The sequence below is a fragment of the Gymnoscopelus braueri genome (genome assembly GCF_963280865.1).
Source record: "Gymnoscopelus braueri genome assembly, chromosome: 11".
NCBI classification, from domain to species: Eukaryota; Metazoa; Chordata; class Actinopteri; order Myctophiformes; family Myctophidae; genus Gymnoscopelus; species Gymnoscopelus braueri.
The window spans coordinates 12728377-12742825 of record NC_137613.1 but is presented as its reverse complement, the minus strand read 5'-3'; the positions used below and the strand labels follow the sequence as shown (position 1 = coordinate 12742825).

Here is a 14449-nt window from a genome sequence, read left to right as displayed (position 1 = left end):
CGATAACGATCTTCCGCACAACGCGGTCCGAAGATCACTTAAAGTTCGGGGGTACCCCATTATTTGTAATCCACAGGAACAGAAATATGGACTTATCTCACCCGCGGCTCCGTCAGAATCCTCTCGGTCATGTTATGACCCTGGCCTAGGGGGACCAGGGAACACAACAAAAATACAGGGAGACGCAGTTTACAAAGAAATAGTGTTTATTTAAGTAATCAAAATGAATGAACAGATGAGGTGTGGAAATCAGTAACGTCAGTAGTGTAATGCGTGTATGGATGAGTGGATTATGTAGTGTGTGTGAGTGTTGCATGTGAGAACATAAATGTGGGAGAAAGAGGTGTAGCTTGGGTGAGGAGCAAAAGCAAATGAACTGAAGGAGAGAAAGAGGACTGGGGAGGCAGGCTTTTATAGGGCGTGGACACCCGGGCCTAGGTGCACGCCAATTTGGCTGATTGCCAACATCTCACTGCTCCCCAAGTCCTATAGGAACCAATGAGAACACAAATGAATACAAAACAAAACCATAACCATAACCATATAACCTAAGAGTGACATTGTAGCTCCTCGCACAACATTGATGACACAGGTCGGGTTCTTTATAAACGGGCATTTATTGCTTCAGGCATTCTCCTCATCCCTCAGTCATGCCGTGAGAACTACATGTTCACACACAAAATAATAAACAATAATCAATAACTTGCACGGTAAATAACAACATATAGCCCAAAGCATACATAAATGAAAATACAATGACTGTAGAAATGCGCAACGCGCAGGTTAACCACAACGGTAACATCAAAGTGAGATCAAACATAAAATACCTCGTTGGCCGCTTGTTGTGGAAAAGAGGTTCTTCGTTGTGGAGTTGCTTAATGTCTTTAGAATGTCCTTTGACCGTCTGTCTATCGTTTCAGACGTCTTTTAATAACCTTAGCAGCATGAAATCACAAACTGCAAGTTTTTACAGAGCTTAGTCGACCAGGTTTGTTTGCACCACCTGTCAGTAATGACATGCAATCATGTGTCAATCAATAATGGTCCGGGGGTGCTACTGACAGACAGGGAACTTTTGTTCCGCCCCAGAACTTTTAATCACATTATGTTTTTACATTTTTAACTTTACATGAAATCAATTATGACCCAAAATATGTATTTATATCGTGAAATCATAATGAATTATGCTTTATGAACTTATGACCATTAATTTCTGTATTTTAGCAATTTTAGTATTTTTATAGTTTGCATTTTAATAGCAACACTTACACTCCCACCAAATCACTCATTTGAAATGTGAGATTTTCTTGCAACCAAAATTATGAAAACAAATTAAATGTTTCGAGCTTGAGTGAGTGTCCTTATGTACATGTATGTGACTTGTGTGTATGTGACCTAGTTGGCCTCAAGTAATGTTACTACTTTATGAATTGGCCTTTCAAGGTGACTTGGTTTAGTGTGTGATTTGCCTTTATCAAGTGTAGTGCTGCTGACCAGTAGTTTTAGCTTTCGCACCAAGCCGTCTGCACTCGGGTAGGCTTCTACAACCCTGGCGAGCTTCCACTCGTTTCTTGGTGAACTGTCATCTTGTACAATAACGATGTCATCTACTTGTGAGTTTCGTTTAGTTCTTTGCCATTTCTGTCGTTGTTGGAGGTTTAGCAAATATTCCCTTCTCCATCTCTGCCAGAACTCGTTGGCTAGGAACTGCACTCTCTTCCATCTCTTGTTTAGATAGAGGTCTTCTTTGCAGAACTGTCCAGGGGGGGGTAGAATAACTGATGACTTCATGGTTAATATGTGGTTGGGAGTTAGAGGTTCTGGACCGGTAGGATCATGGAGACACTTAGTGGCCTACTGTTGATTATGGCCATTGTTTCATAAAGAAATGTCCTCAGAGTTGCAGTGTCGAGTCTACTTGCAGACTTGTCAAGCATAACAGTCAGGATGCTTCGAATCGTTCTAATTTGGCGCTCCCAGACTCCACCCATATGGCTTGCTGATGGGACATTCATTACGAATTCACAACCGATTGCTCGTTGACGTTCTTGATCCATTCCCTTAAGCAGCTCAGAAAACACTCTCCTTGCACCCATGAAGTTTGTTCCCTGGTCACATCTTAGTTGTCGTACAGGCCCTCTGATGGCTATGAATGTTCTGAGCGCATTCATAAAGGCGTCTGTTGTCATGTCATCTAGTGTTTCTATATGTACTGCTCTGGAGCATAAGCAGGTAAACAACAGTCCATATCGTTTTAACTCCTTTCTTCCTTCCTTTACGATGAAGGGGCCGAAACAGTCGATACCACAGTAAGTAAAGGGAGGGGACGTCTCGGTTCTCTCTTCTGGCAGATTTGCCATTTGTTGAATCTCGGTAGTTCTTCTGAATCTCCTACATGTTACACACTTGTAGATGTGCGAGGAAACCATATTTCCACATCCTAAGATCCATATTCCGTTTGCACGCAGCTCGTTCATGGTCATGCCTCTTCCTTGATGAAGTACACGCTCATGATAATGTTTGACGAGCAGGGCTGACACATGAGACTTCTTCGGTAGTATTGCCGGATGTTTTATGTCATGGTGCAAGGCTGATTGGGATAGTCTTCCTCCCACCCTGAGCACATCATTCTTGTCCAGGAAGGCGTTCAACTGATGCAACTTGTTGCGCTTATTCAAGGTGCCTTCTTTCTGGAGCTTGACCTTCTGGATGTCTTCGGCGAAGGCTTCCTCTTGCACCAGCTTGATAATCAGGATTTCCGCATCCTTCCTTTCTTCAAGGCTGGTTGTGTCGTTCGTTCTTGTTTGAAGTTTCTTGAATTCTCTGACAAATCTCTTGAGCCTGGCAAGTGCTCTCACAGCTCTAGACCAGTCAGAAAATTTTGTGAATCGATTCACGATTGGACTCATTTCTTTCGTGTTGACCGCATGAACATAGACCTTACGAAGCTCAGGGTCGGTCATTTTTACTTCTCCCACCATCTCGTCTTCGAGTGGAAGATTCTGTTCCCAAAGAAAGTCAGGCCCTTTCAGCCAGTTGGACTCTTTCAGCTGAATTGCACTTAGTCCTCTTGAGGCGTGGTCGGCCGTGTTATTTTCGGAGCTGACGTGTCGCCATTGTTCAGGACTTGTGCTTGACCTTATACGTTGGATGCGGTTGGCTACAAACGTGTGGAACCGCTTGGCATCATTGCTCACGTAGCCAAGGACCACCTTTGAGTCAGTCCAGTAATATTCTTGTAGGTTTTCAATCTCGAGCTCCTTCTTGACAACTTCAGAAATGCGAACTGAGGTCACAGCTGACGACAATTCAAGCCTTGGGATAGTAGTTAGTTTGGTAGGGGCTACTCTTGCCTTCCCCATTACGAGTGAGCAACTAATTTGTCCTGTTTCACTTATCGCTCTGAGATACGAACATGCACCATAGCCATTGGAACTTGCATCCGCGAAGTTGTGCAGCTCATATCGCAATACCTCTCCAAAGTTTAATGGAAGGTATGGTCTTGGAATCTTCATTGCTGCCAAGCGAGGTAGGTCTTTGAGCCAAGACTCCCACCTTGGCAGAATGTTTTCAGGGAGATCTTCGTCCCAGCTCACTTTGTCTCTGCATAGCGTCTGAAGGATCTGTTTGCCAACTAGTATGAAAGGGGCCACAAACCCTAGTGGGTCATAGACAGAGGCAACGGTTGAGAGAACCCCTCTCCTTGTCAGTGGATTTTCCTTCACTGTGACTCTGAATTGGAATTCATCCACATCGATGCACCACTGTACTCCAAGTGCTCTCTCGATGTGAAGTTCTCCTAAGGCCATGTCTAGATCTTTGGTTTGGGCACATTCTTCGGGTGGTATTGCGCCAATCACTTCCTTGGAATTGGACACAAACTTATGTAGCCGAAGGTTTCCTGTTTTGCACAAGGCTCTTGATTCTTCCACCAGACGTATGCCTTCATCAAACGTCTTTACGCTTGTTAGGCCATCATCTACATAAAAACTTCCTTGAATGAACTTGATGGACTCTTCGCTGAATGTTCCATGACCCTGTGATGCCAGATGTTTGAGGCCAAAGTTGGAGCAGCCAGGGGAAGAAGCTGCCCCAAACAGGTGAACTCGCATTCTGTACACGGAGGGCTTGGCGTTCAGGTCTCCTTTATCCCACCAGAGGAACCTTAAGTAGTCTTGGTATTCCTTTGCAACGTGGAACTGATGGAACATCTTTTCGACATCACACATTATGGCTATTGGGCCTTTCCTAAATCGACATAGTACTCCAACTAATCCATTAGTTAGGTCCGGTCCTGTCAAGAGATGATCATTTAGAGAGGTTTCTTGAAAGCGGGCTGAACAGTCGAAAACCACACGGATTTTCCCGGGTTTGTGGGGGTGATAAACTCCGTGGTGCGGGATGTACCATGCTGGATGGTTATCGAGTTCAGGCTGTGGGACCTTCTCGGCATCTCCTCTTGTTATTATGTCATTCATGAAATGGACGTAATCCTTGCAATACTGCTCGTTCTTCCTCAGACGTCGCTCTAAGGAGGCGAGCCTATGAACTGCACATTGCTTATTGTTAGGGAGATTAGGCTTATCTGTCTTGAAGGGAAGTGGAAGTTCGTAGTGGCCGTCTTCCTTCTGTCTTATGCTTTCTTTCACCTTAGACAAGAAGAGAAGGTCTTCTTGAGAAACGGGGTTATTATCTGCAGTGTGATCAGTAAAGTCGAATTCCAAAGCCTTGATTATATCTGTTGGATTAATCTCCTTGACTTGCGTTTTGCACACAAAGCGTACTTTGCCTTTCAGTTCAACTGATGGCTGTACAGCAGGAATTACTTGTCGCACTATAATTCTGTGACTGATTCCAATTGAGTCACTGTAGTCGCTTACTGGATCCGAGTGGCCAACAATACTCCAGCCGAGATCAGTCCGCTGTGCATACGGATGATTTTCTTCACTGGACAGGACCTCTCTTGGAAGAAGGGCCTGTTGACAGTCATAGCCAATCAGTAAGCCTATTTCACACTCCAACGGTGGTGGAATCTTGTCAGACAATTGTTCCAGATGAGGCCATTTTAGAGCAGTTTCAGAGGTTGGAATATGCGACCTGTCTGCTGGAATGAACTCTCTTGTGAAAACTGGTGGCAATGAAATTCTCTTCTCTAGGTTATATCCTCTTACTTGAAGGTTTGTCAGTTTCTGACAGGGTATAACTGTTGACCTTGTAGACATCGTGGATAGCCGCAATCTGACGTTTTCTTTGTTCGTGTTCAGTTCTTGGGCTACTTCATCAAGGATGAAAGTCGTATCGCTCTGCGTGTCTAAGAGCGCATAGACAAGAACTTCTTGATCTGGCTCCTTTATGGACGAGACCCAGACTGGTATGGTTGATGACGTTTTCGTGTTTGAACCTTCTCGTATGATTCTGTGGGTATGTGCTGTTGCATCTATCTCTTCCGTGTCTGCTCTATCATTCCTGTTGTCTCCCCTTGGAGTCGTTGACCTTTGTTGTGCCTTGAAATTGTCGTCGTGTAGACATGTCGGGTGTTTCCTCTGGCAATTTTCACAGGTGCCCTTATTTTCACACTCCCTTGAGCGATGACCGGTCTCCAAACATCCGAAGCAAAGCTTCTCAGATTGCACAAACTTGACACGATCTTGAACTGTCTTTTCTACAAACTTTCTGCACACAGCAAGGATATGTCCAGATTTTTTGCAGAAGATGCATGATGACAGGTTGCTGCTTGGTGTTGCGTTTGTGGACAGAACCTTTGCTTGAAAGGGCTGGCTTCGTGGAAATTTTGATTTGTCACCTTCGCCACCCTTAAGTGCTTGCATTGAGCATATGGGATCACAAGCAAGGTCTGCTTCTTCTGACAAGAAGTTTACAAACTCTTTGAATGGTGGGTACTCATCCTTTGTTTGTCTGGCTTTCATGGCTCTGCGGTTCCATCTGGATGCCAACCAGTCTGGTAATTTCCGCAGAAGGTTTTGATTCTCATTATAGTGGTTGAGGATTTCCAGCGTCTTAATGTAGGGCATTGCAGCTTGGCAGCCCTTGAGGAAGTCAGCCAATTCCCTTAGCTCCTGGCCATCTTTAACGCTTATTTTTGGCCAAGCATGCAGCTTGTCTGTGAAGGACTTCCCAATCATGAGTAGGTTTCCAAACCGTTCTTCTAACAGCTGCCAGGCTGAGTCGTATGCTTCCTCATTTCCTAGTAGGAAGAAACCTTCAATGGCTTTCTTTGCAGTGCCACCTACGTACTTTCTCAAATAGTACAATTTCTCTTCCTTTGAAATGTTCTTCTTGTCTATTAATGTTCTGAAAGATAATTGCCATTCTTTGTATCTCAAAGGATCTCCAGTGAATACTGTGGGCTCTGGAGCTGGAAGACGATTAGTACTTATAGCTTCTGCTAGCACACTGACGAAATCAAGGGTGTGGGGCAGGGGCGTTGCGCTTGTTGCAGCTTGAGGTAGACTTTGGGGACTTGGGGCTAGACTTGTGACTTGTTGATATTGAGGAATGAATGAGGGGCTGGAGTCGTAGGGAGCTTGTATTATAACTGGTACGGATTGAGGAATGAATGAGGGGCTTGAGAGGTGGGGAGCTTGCATTGTAACTGGTAGGGATTGAGGAATGAATGAGGGGTTTGAGAGGTGGGGAACTTGCATCGTAACTGGTAGGGCTTGAGGAATGAATGAGGGATTAGAGAGGTGTGGAGCTTGCGTCGTAACTGTTAGGGATTGAGGAATGAATGAGGGGTTTGAGAGGTGGGGAACTTGCGTCGTAACTGGTAGGGCTTGAGGAATGAATGAGGGGTTAGAGAGGTGCGGAGCTTGCGTCGTAACTGTTAGGGATTGAGGAATGAATGAGGGGTTAGAGAGGTGGGGAACTTGCGTCGTAACTGGTAGGGCTTGAGGAATGAATGAGGGGGTTGAGGCGTGTATGGCTTGTGCTGTAAATGGCGGAGATTGGGGAATGAATGGAGGGCTTGAAATATTGAGGGTGTGTGTTGGGACTGGAAGAGGTTGGTAAGTGGATGGGAGGTTTGGGGCATTGAGAGTGTTTCCTTCGGTTAGGTCATAGACTCTCACTCGAGCTTGTGCAGCATTCAACTTCTTTATTTCGTCTAAGCGTTCAATCTTTCGTTGCCTTTCTTTTATCACTTGTTCTCTGGCCAGCGTCTCGGCTTCCATTGCTTGTTGTCTGGCTAGCTTCTCGGCTTCTCTGGCCAGTGTCTCAGAATCCATCGCTTGTTGTCTGGCTAGCTTCTCGGCTTCAAATTGCGCCAGTCGATCCTTTTCTTCAGCCTGTAGCCTTAGATGTTCGGCCTCCATTGATTGTTGTCTGGCTAGCTTCTCAGCTTGTAGCCTTAGAAGTTCTCTTGTTTCCCTCTCTTGTTCTTCCAACACTACCAGAACTTCTTGGGATGCAGCGGCTTCAGCTGCAGCCTCATTTCTTTTGACTGTGTTGCTTGAGGCGGTAGAAGTACAACTTGACTTATGAGATGGTGACTTTAGCCAGGAACCTGTTGAGTCTAGGATTGAACCAACGTCAGGCCATGGATCTTCCTCTTCTTCTGACGTATGCCCTTGAAGTTTCTTTGTTGCCTTCTTAACAATGAATTCTGAAAGAGACACACAAGTGTCTACCGTACGCCGTATGTCTGGCTCAGGGGTTTGCAGTCGACGTAATTCATCATAAATGGACGTTACCTCAGAATGGATGATCTTCATGTTCTGAATCAGTACCTTTAATTCTTCTTCGGGGGCCTCAACAGCCAGTGTTTCTTTGCTTATTTTTACATGACACTTCCACCTTTCGAAAGTCATTCTGTACCTACGTTGTACACCTTTTAGCTTTTCTTCTTCAAGTTCTTTTCCCTTTTCTGTCAGGGTTCGATTTCTTTCACTTCTTCGTAGTGTCTCCACTTGTTCTGATTCAGTGGCTGTAGCCTCAGATAGAGTAGATGCATTGACATTTTCTGTAACCTGGGGTTGCACAGGTGGATTGGCGTTTTCCTGGGCGGTTTCGGTGCTTGGGTCAGACATGTTGAATGAATTTGTATGGCATAGAATGTGTATAAATAATTAGCTTAAATTGTCTTCTTAGTAGTGCGTGTAAACTGTGTATAAATATGACTATGTATCCTGTGTGCACTGTGTAGAGTACTGTATGTGGGAAACTTAGGTAGCCTTTAAGTTTACTTCAATTTTAGAATCAAAATAAGAAATAACCTTGGCAAAATGCAATAATTAACCTTAAGTGCAGATAAAATATGCTTAGAAATACCTTAAATCACTTATTCTAAAAATAAGGAAATATTTTTACAACAGTGGAGTTGTCCTTTAACCTTGGTTACTTTCATGAAACAAAAAACAAACAAAAAACAAAACACATTAGTTCTCCTTTAACCTTCTTATTTTTAGGTGTAAAACCAAATGAGTTGTCTTTTAAACCTTTGTTTTAAATAAACACAAAACGAATTATCCTTTAACTTCTTATCATGAAATACAAAATGACTTATACTTTAACCTTTGTTTGGTAAAACACAAAATTACTTAAATGTATTTTCCTTTCTTTTTTCTTTTTCTTATTCCTTTACTAAACTCTGTTCACTTGCTTATGTGACTTTCTTCTTATTAACCTTATAATGTAGCAACTGAAAATACCAGCACATAGAATTATCCCCAAACGTGTAGGCTGAGCTCAATAAGCAGGGTAAATAGATCTGAGTCCTTGTGTTGCAATGTCCAAGTTTAACCGCTTCTCAGACCACCTTAACTTGAGGATTGTGGTAGAAAACTTCTTGGCTATAGCTTGAAACGTTGCGTTTTAACACAGTCTATCACCGTTGCTTGCTGTGGCTATGCCAACACCTACTTTGTGGGCTTGCTTCTCTTAATGCTGGACGTTCGTTGCGTCGCACCCGCGGTGGTCGCGTCGTCATCCGCGGTGGTCTCGTCGTCTCGCCTACCCGTGCTGTGATGAGCAGTCGAGTTCTCACTGTAGCTCCTCGCACAACATTGATGACACAGGTCGGGTTCTTTATAAACGGGCATTTATTGCTTCAGGCATTCTCCTCATCCCTCAGTCATGCCGTGAGAACTACATGTTCACACACAAAATAATAAACAATAATCAATAACTTGCACGGTAAATAACAACATATAGCCCAAAGCATACATAAATGAAAATACAATGACTGTAGAAATGCGCAACGCGCAGGTTAACCACAACGGTAACATCAAAGTGAGATCAAACATAAAATACCTCGTTGGCCGCTTGTTGTGGAAAAGAGGTTCTTCGTTGTGGAGTTGCTTAATGTCTTTAGAATGTCCTTTGACCGTCTGTCTATCGTTTCAGACGTCTTTTAATAACCTTAGCAGCATGAAATCACAAACTGCAAGTTTTTACAGAGCTTAGTCGACCAGGTTTGTTTGCACCACCTGTCAGTAATGACATGCAATCATGTGTCAATCAATAATGGTCCGGGGGTGCTACTGACAGACAGGGAACTTTTGTTCCGCCCCAGAACTTTTAATCACATTATGTTTTTACATTTTTAACTTTACATGAAATCAATTATGACCCAAAATATGTATTTATATCGTGAAATCATAATGAATTATGCTTTATGAACTTATGACCATTAATTTCTGTATTTTAGCAATTTTAGTATTTTTATAGTTTGCATTTTAATAGCAACACTTACAGACATCACATTATCATACTATATTACAATACAGGGAACCGTCACAGTCACCGGCGGTTTGTTCATAAATAAAGGATAATTCCTTTTAACAGGTCGTTCATGAAAGTCCTTGCGGTCTTGTTTCCAATGAGAACCTGTGAGCAATTAGGGGTTAAGAGTCTTGCTCAGGGCCAAATTTCATTTCATCGACACATATGCTGGCCTGGCCTGGAATCGAACCTGGGGCAACCAGGGCCTCTGGCTCCCTAGGCGGGCTCACTAACCACTCAGCTATGGCCACCCCAGTGCGATTGTAACCCCACGGCAGGAACGACTCGTTCCTCTTCCGTTGGGCTCGCTATTTCTTTGTTCTTGGCTGCAGCTTACTGTTTAGTTAAAAACTATAACCTAAACTAATAACACTGGCGTACAGGAGATCTCCTCTGGATTCACCAGTTCACACCGGTGTTTGTTCCCCCCTCCCCCCAGTGCCGCACCCTCTACTTGAAACGTCGGGTGGCACAAATCATTCAATCACCCACTGATCAGACCCATTGCCCTCACATGAATTGGAAATGTCCACATACCTCATAGTTTCCCACATGTTACATATCAATCAGATACAATTAAATGCATAAGTAAATCAGATGTTACATATTACTCATATATAATAACACACATAGATCAAGCAGATAAATATAATGTCCCGACTTACGAAAAAGTATTTTGGAGCCATACAGGAAGTAAACCAAACAGGAAGTCGGCAATTTTAAATTGATAGTGGCGTTTTTGTGCATTTCACGCCATTTTCACAGGTTGTACTTTAACAAACTAACAAACTCCTCCAAGGCGGATTGTCGGATCCGCCTCAAATTCGCTCAGAGTACACAAAAGACCTTAACGATGACAATTTATCAAAAGCTTGAGTTTTCGTAAAATGGCGTGACCGTGGCAAAGCGTCAAACTTCAACACCAAACAGGAAGTGAAAATAGCCAATCTACAATTCCTATTGGCTGGGCTTTAAACAGCCTTAACTCCGGTTCCCAGCATCAAATACCTATGAAATTTACTAGGTACACTCAGACGGCCAATAGGCACAGGCTGAAATTGCTTAAGCCCTGCCCCCTCTGTGTTCCTATTAGCTGGGCTTTAAACAGCCGTAACTCCACTTCCCAGCAACAAAAATCTACGAAACTTGCAAGGCACACTTAGACGGCCAACAGGGAGAGGCTGTAATTGCTTAAGCTTTGTAGCCTAACTTTCCAGCTTATTGCCATACAGACTTGTTTCGTTGACAGAGCTGCTTGCAGCTTTAATTATTATTATTATCATTAATTGGTTAATACTTCCTGTATTGTTGGACCAGTGTTCAGTCTGACCTTTGATTGTCCGGTTCCTCCCTTTAGGGCGGGAGCTGTGTAAAGTTCTCTTTCGATACGAAGCACTGAACGAAGACGAGCTGTCAATCAAAGAGGGGGAGGTCGTCGCCATCGTCACCAAGGTTTGATTGATTGATTGATGTGGTTTATTTAGAAAGACATGAGAATAGTACATGACAGTACATAACAGTACAAGTGGAAGTACAAATTCACAATACAAGGTCTACTAAACTGGAAACCCTCATTAAGCGCTAAGCTTTTTTAAGATGAGAACCCCATGCACACAAATCATGATGAAATATAAGAGGCAGGCAGATATACACACTACTATACAGAATGTCATACAGTCAGCTTTCAGGTTACTGGTATGACGAGAGAAAAAAAAAAAATATATATATACAAAAGAGGAAAATGAAGGAGGGGGGGGTAGGGGGGGGTAGGTTAAGACTTAGACAGGGGCCATTTTCGAATTGCAGCCTCCTGAAGGTGTATCTTTAGGGCAGTTTTGAAAGTGAGTAGGGTTTTACACTCCTTTACTCCTTTTGGTAGGGCATTCCACATTTTTGATGAATAGCATGAGAACGAGTTCATACCCTTAGTTGAGCCAAATCTGGGTTGAACATGATTTGTGGAGCTGCCTCTGGTGTTATGATCATGGACTGCATTAACATTTTGGAAGTATTTTGACAAATACAGGGGGATCCCAATGTTGTGGTGTATCTTGAAGACCAGGCCCATAGCAAGTTGCTGTACTCTGTCCTCAACCCTAAGCCATCCAATCCTAGCAAAATGAGCAGGGGTTAGATGGGTTCTGTGGTTGAGGCCAAGAAGTAGCCTTACAAGTTTGTTTTGGGATGTTTGGAGCCTTGTTTTTAAGGCCTTGGAGGTGTTGTGATACCATGAAGTGCATGCATAATCATAATGACCTTGAATGAGGGCCCCTGCAAGAATCTTCAGAGTATTCTTACTGACTAGGCGATCAATCCTCCACAAATAGCGTGTTGTTTGGTTGACATTTTTGATCACTTTTTCGGCGTTTTTGTTGCCAGAGAGGTTTGCCTCCAAGATGGAGCCCAGGTAGGTAATTTCATCCTTTCTTTTGATGACATCATCACCCACTTTGATCGTGAAACTCTCTACCTTGCTAAGGTTAGGACTGGACCCAAAGAGGATGGATTCAGTTTTACCCAGGTGTAATGAAAGTTTGTTGTCAGAGAGCCAGATGCAGATCTTGTTGAGTTCAGAGCTGAGAGTTTTCTCAACCTGCAGCCTGTCCCTGTCCGAGACTAGTAGGGCCGAGTCATCTGCGAACAGGAACAGCTTGCAGTCGCAGGCCGATGACATGTCATTCACATATATCAGGAACAGTAAAGGTCCTAGTATACTTCCTTGTGGGACACCACAAGTCACAGGGAGGGGGGGGGACTGGGTGCCGTTTACTTCCACCACTTGCTCCCTCCCTTCCAGGTAGGATCTCATCCAGTTCACTGACGTATCATCAAAACCTATTGCTTTGAGCTTATTGATCATAATTGGGTGATTGACGGTGTCAAAGGCCTTCTGGAGGTCCAGCATGACCATGCCGCAATATTTGCCCGTGTCGACATCTTGTTTGATAGAGTCGTTCAAATAGAGAAGGCATGTGTCAGTGGAGTGGTTTGTTCTGAAACCAGATTGGAATTTGTAGATTAGATTTTTTTCGGCAAGAGACTTATCGACCTGTTCATAGACTATTTTTTCCATGACTTTCGAGATGGAGCTAAGAATAGAAATAGGGCGGTAGTTGCCAGGGTCTAATTTGTTTCCTTTTTTGTACAGAGGGGTCACCCTTGCTTTTTTGAAATCGTTGGGGACCCGTCCCTGTATGATGGAGAGGTTTAGTATGTGGGTAATGATTGGAGCAATGGAGGCGGCCGAGTCTTTTAGAAATTTGGCGGGGATATTGTCGAGGCCTGTGGCTTTGTGTTGATGAAGAGCACTCAATTTTTTAAACACCTCTTCTGTTTTCACAGGGGAGAGTTTAAAATCATCTTTGCGTACACCCTGTTTTTCGTAAAATGAGTCAACATGCTCTTCACCATAGCACCCAGAGTGAGGGGGTAGTTTTTCAACCAAATCTGAGGTTATGGTCGTGAAGAATATGTTGAGGATTTTACTCACTTCATGTTTGGATGTGATGAGAGTGTCATTCACCTTGAGGCTTATGTTTGTAAACCTGGTTTTCAATTTCTTGCTGCAGCCTAGTAGGTTGTTGAATAGCTTCCAAAGCTCTCGTGGTTTGCTTTTATTTTCCTCAATTTTGTCATCGAGGAAGCTTTTTTCTGCTAATTCGAGCATGCCATTAACCTTGTTTCTTAGCTTGTTTCTTTCTTTTTCAAGTTTAGCTACGTGGGATTCGAGACCTCTGTTAAAACACCTGGCGAGTTTGATCCTACCTTTATGAAGCTCAGAACACTTTTTGTTTCTGACCTTCATGGCAGTAAGGATGTCTGAATTCATCCATGGTACCGGGCGGGTTTTGACCCTGATGGTTTTCATGGGAGCCACACTGTCCAAAATTTGAATGAATTTGGTTTTGAAACCAAGCCAAGATTCGTCTACCTGTGTGCTGTTTAGTACGTCGGACCAGTCCAGTTCCTCTAGCCTGTGATCTAAGTCCTCACTCTTATAGTTTTTGAGGTCTCTGATCGGTCTTAGGTTTACGTTTCTTTCTGGTGCAGAAGATCATGTTATGATCAGATATGCCACAGGTAGAAACACCACTATTGAGGATTTTGTCCTTGTCCGTTGTTAGAATGAGATCTATGGTAGTTTGAGTGGAAACACACAGCCTTGTGGGCTGGGTGATCAGCTGGTGGAGTGAGTGCCGATGACAAAACCCCTTGAATGACTTATACACTGACGCTTCCTTACGGAGCATGTCTGTGTTAAAGTCACCAAGAAGTATCGTCTCCGCACACTCCACCTTAGCTAAACACTCCTCAAGTCTTTCATAGAAATCAGTCTGGTTAGGAGGTCTGTATATGGTACCGACTAGCACAGGCTTGGCATTTTTTTAAATGATCTCGACCCACACAGCTTCAATGGCTGCATCCTTCAGGTCTTCGCGAAGGATACAGTCATTGTCATTATGTACATACATGCATACACCACCTCCGTTTCTCCCACTAATGCTCCTATCATTTCTGAAGAGTTTGTAGTTTTCAATTTCAATCTCAGAGTCCTCTATCGTATGATCAAGTTTAGTTTCAGAGAAAGTTAAAATGTCAACCTTACCATCATAAAACATCTGCCTGATTTGTGTTAGCTTGTTTCCTAAGGGAATTCACATTGAGGTGAATCATGTGCAAGCCAACACCAAACGATTTGATCATTTGATCA

The 14449-nt window shown here is 43.4% G+C and overlaps 1 protein-coding gene across 1 annotated transcript in view; it reads left to right on the top strand.

Moving 5' to 3' along the window:
• The window catches only part of LOC308095451 (butyrophilin subfamily 2 member A2-like), a gene marked incomplete at its 3' end in the record, with an annotated part of 64327 nt that overhangs the window by 3159 nt on the left and 46719 nt on the right, over positions 1-14449 (top strand). Inside the window, exon 2 of the mRNA XM_080442510.1 lies at positions 11096-11190. The remainder of the gene's footprint in view (positions 1-11095; positions 11191-14449) is intronic.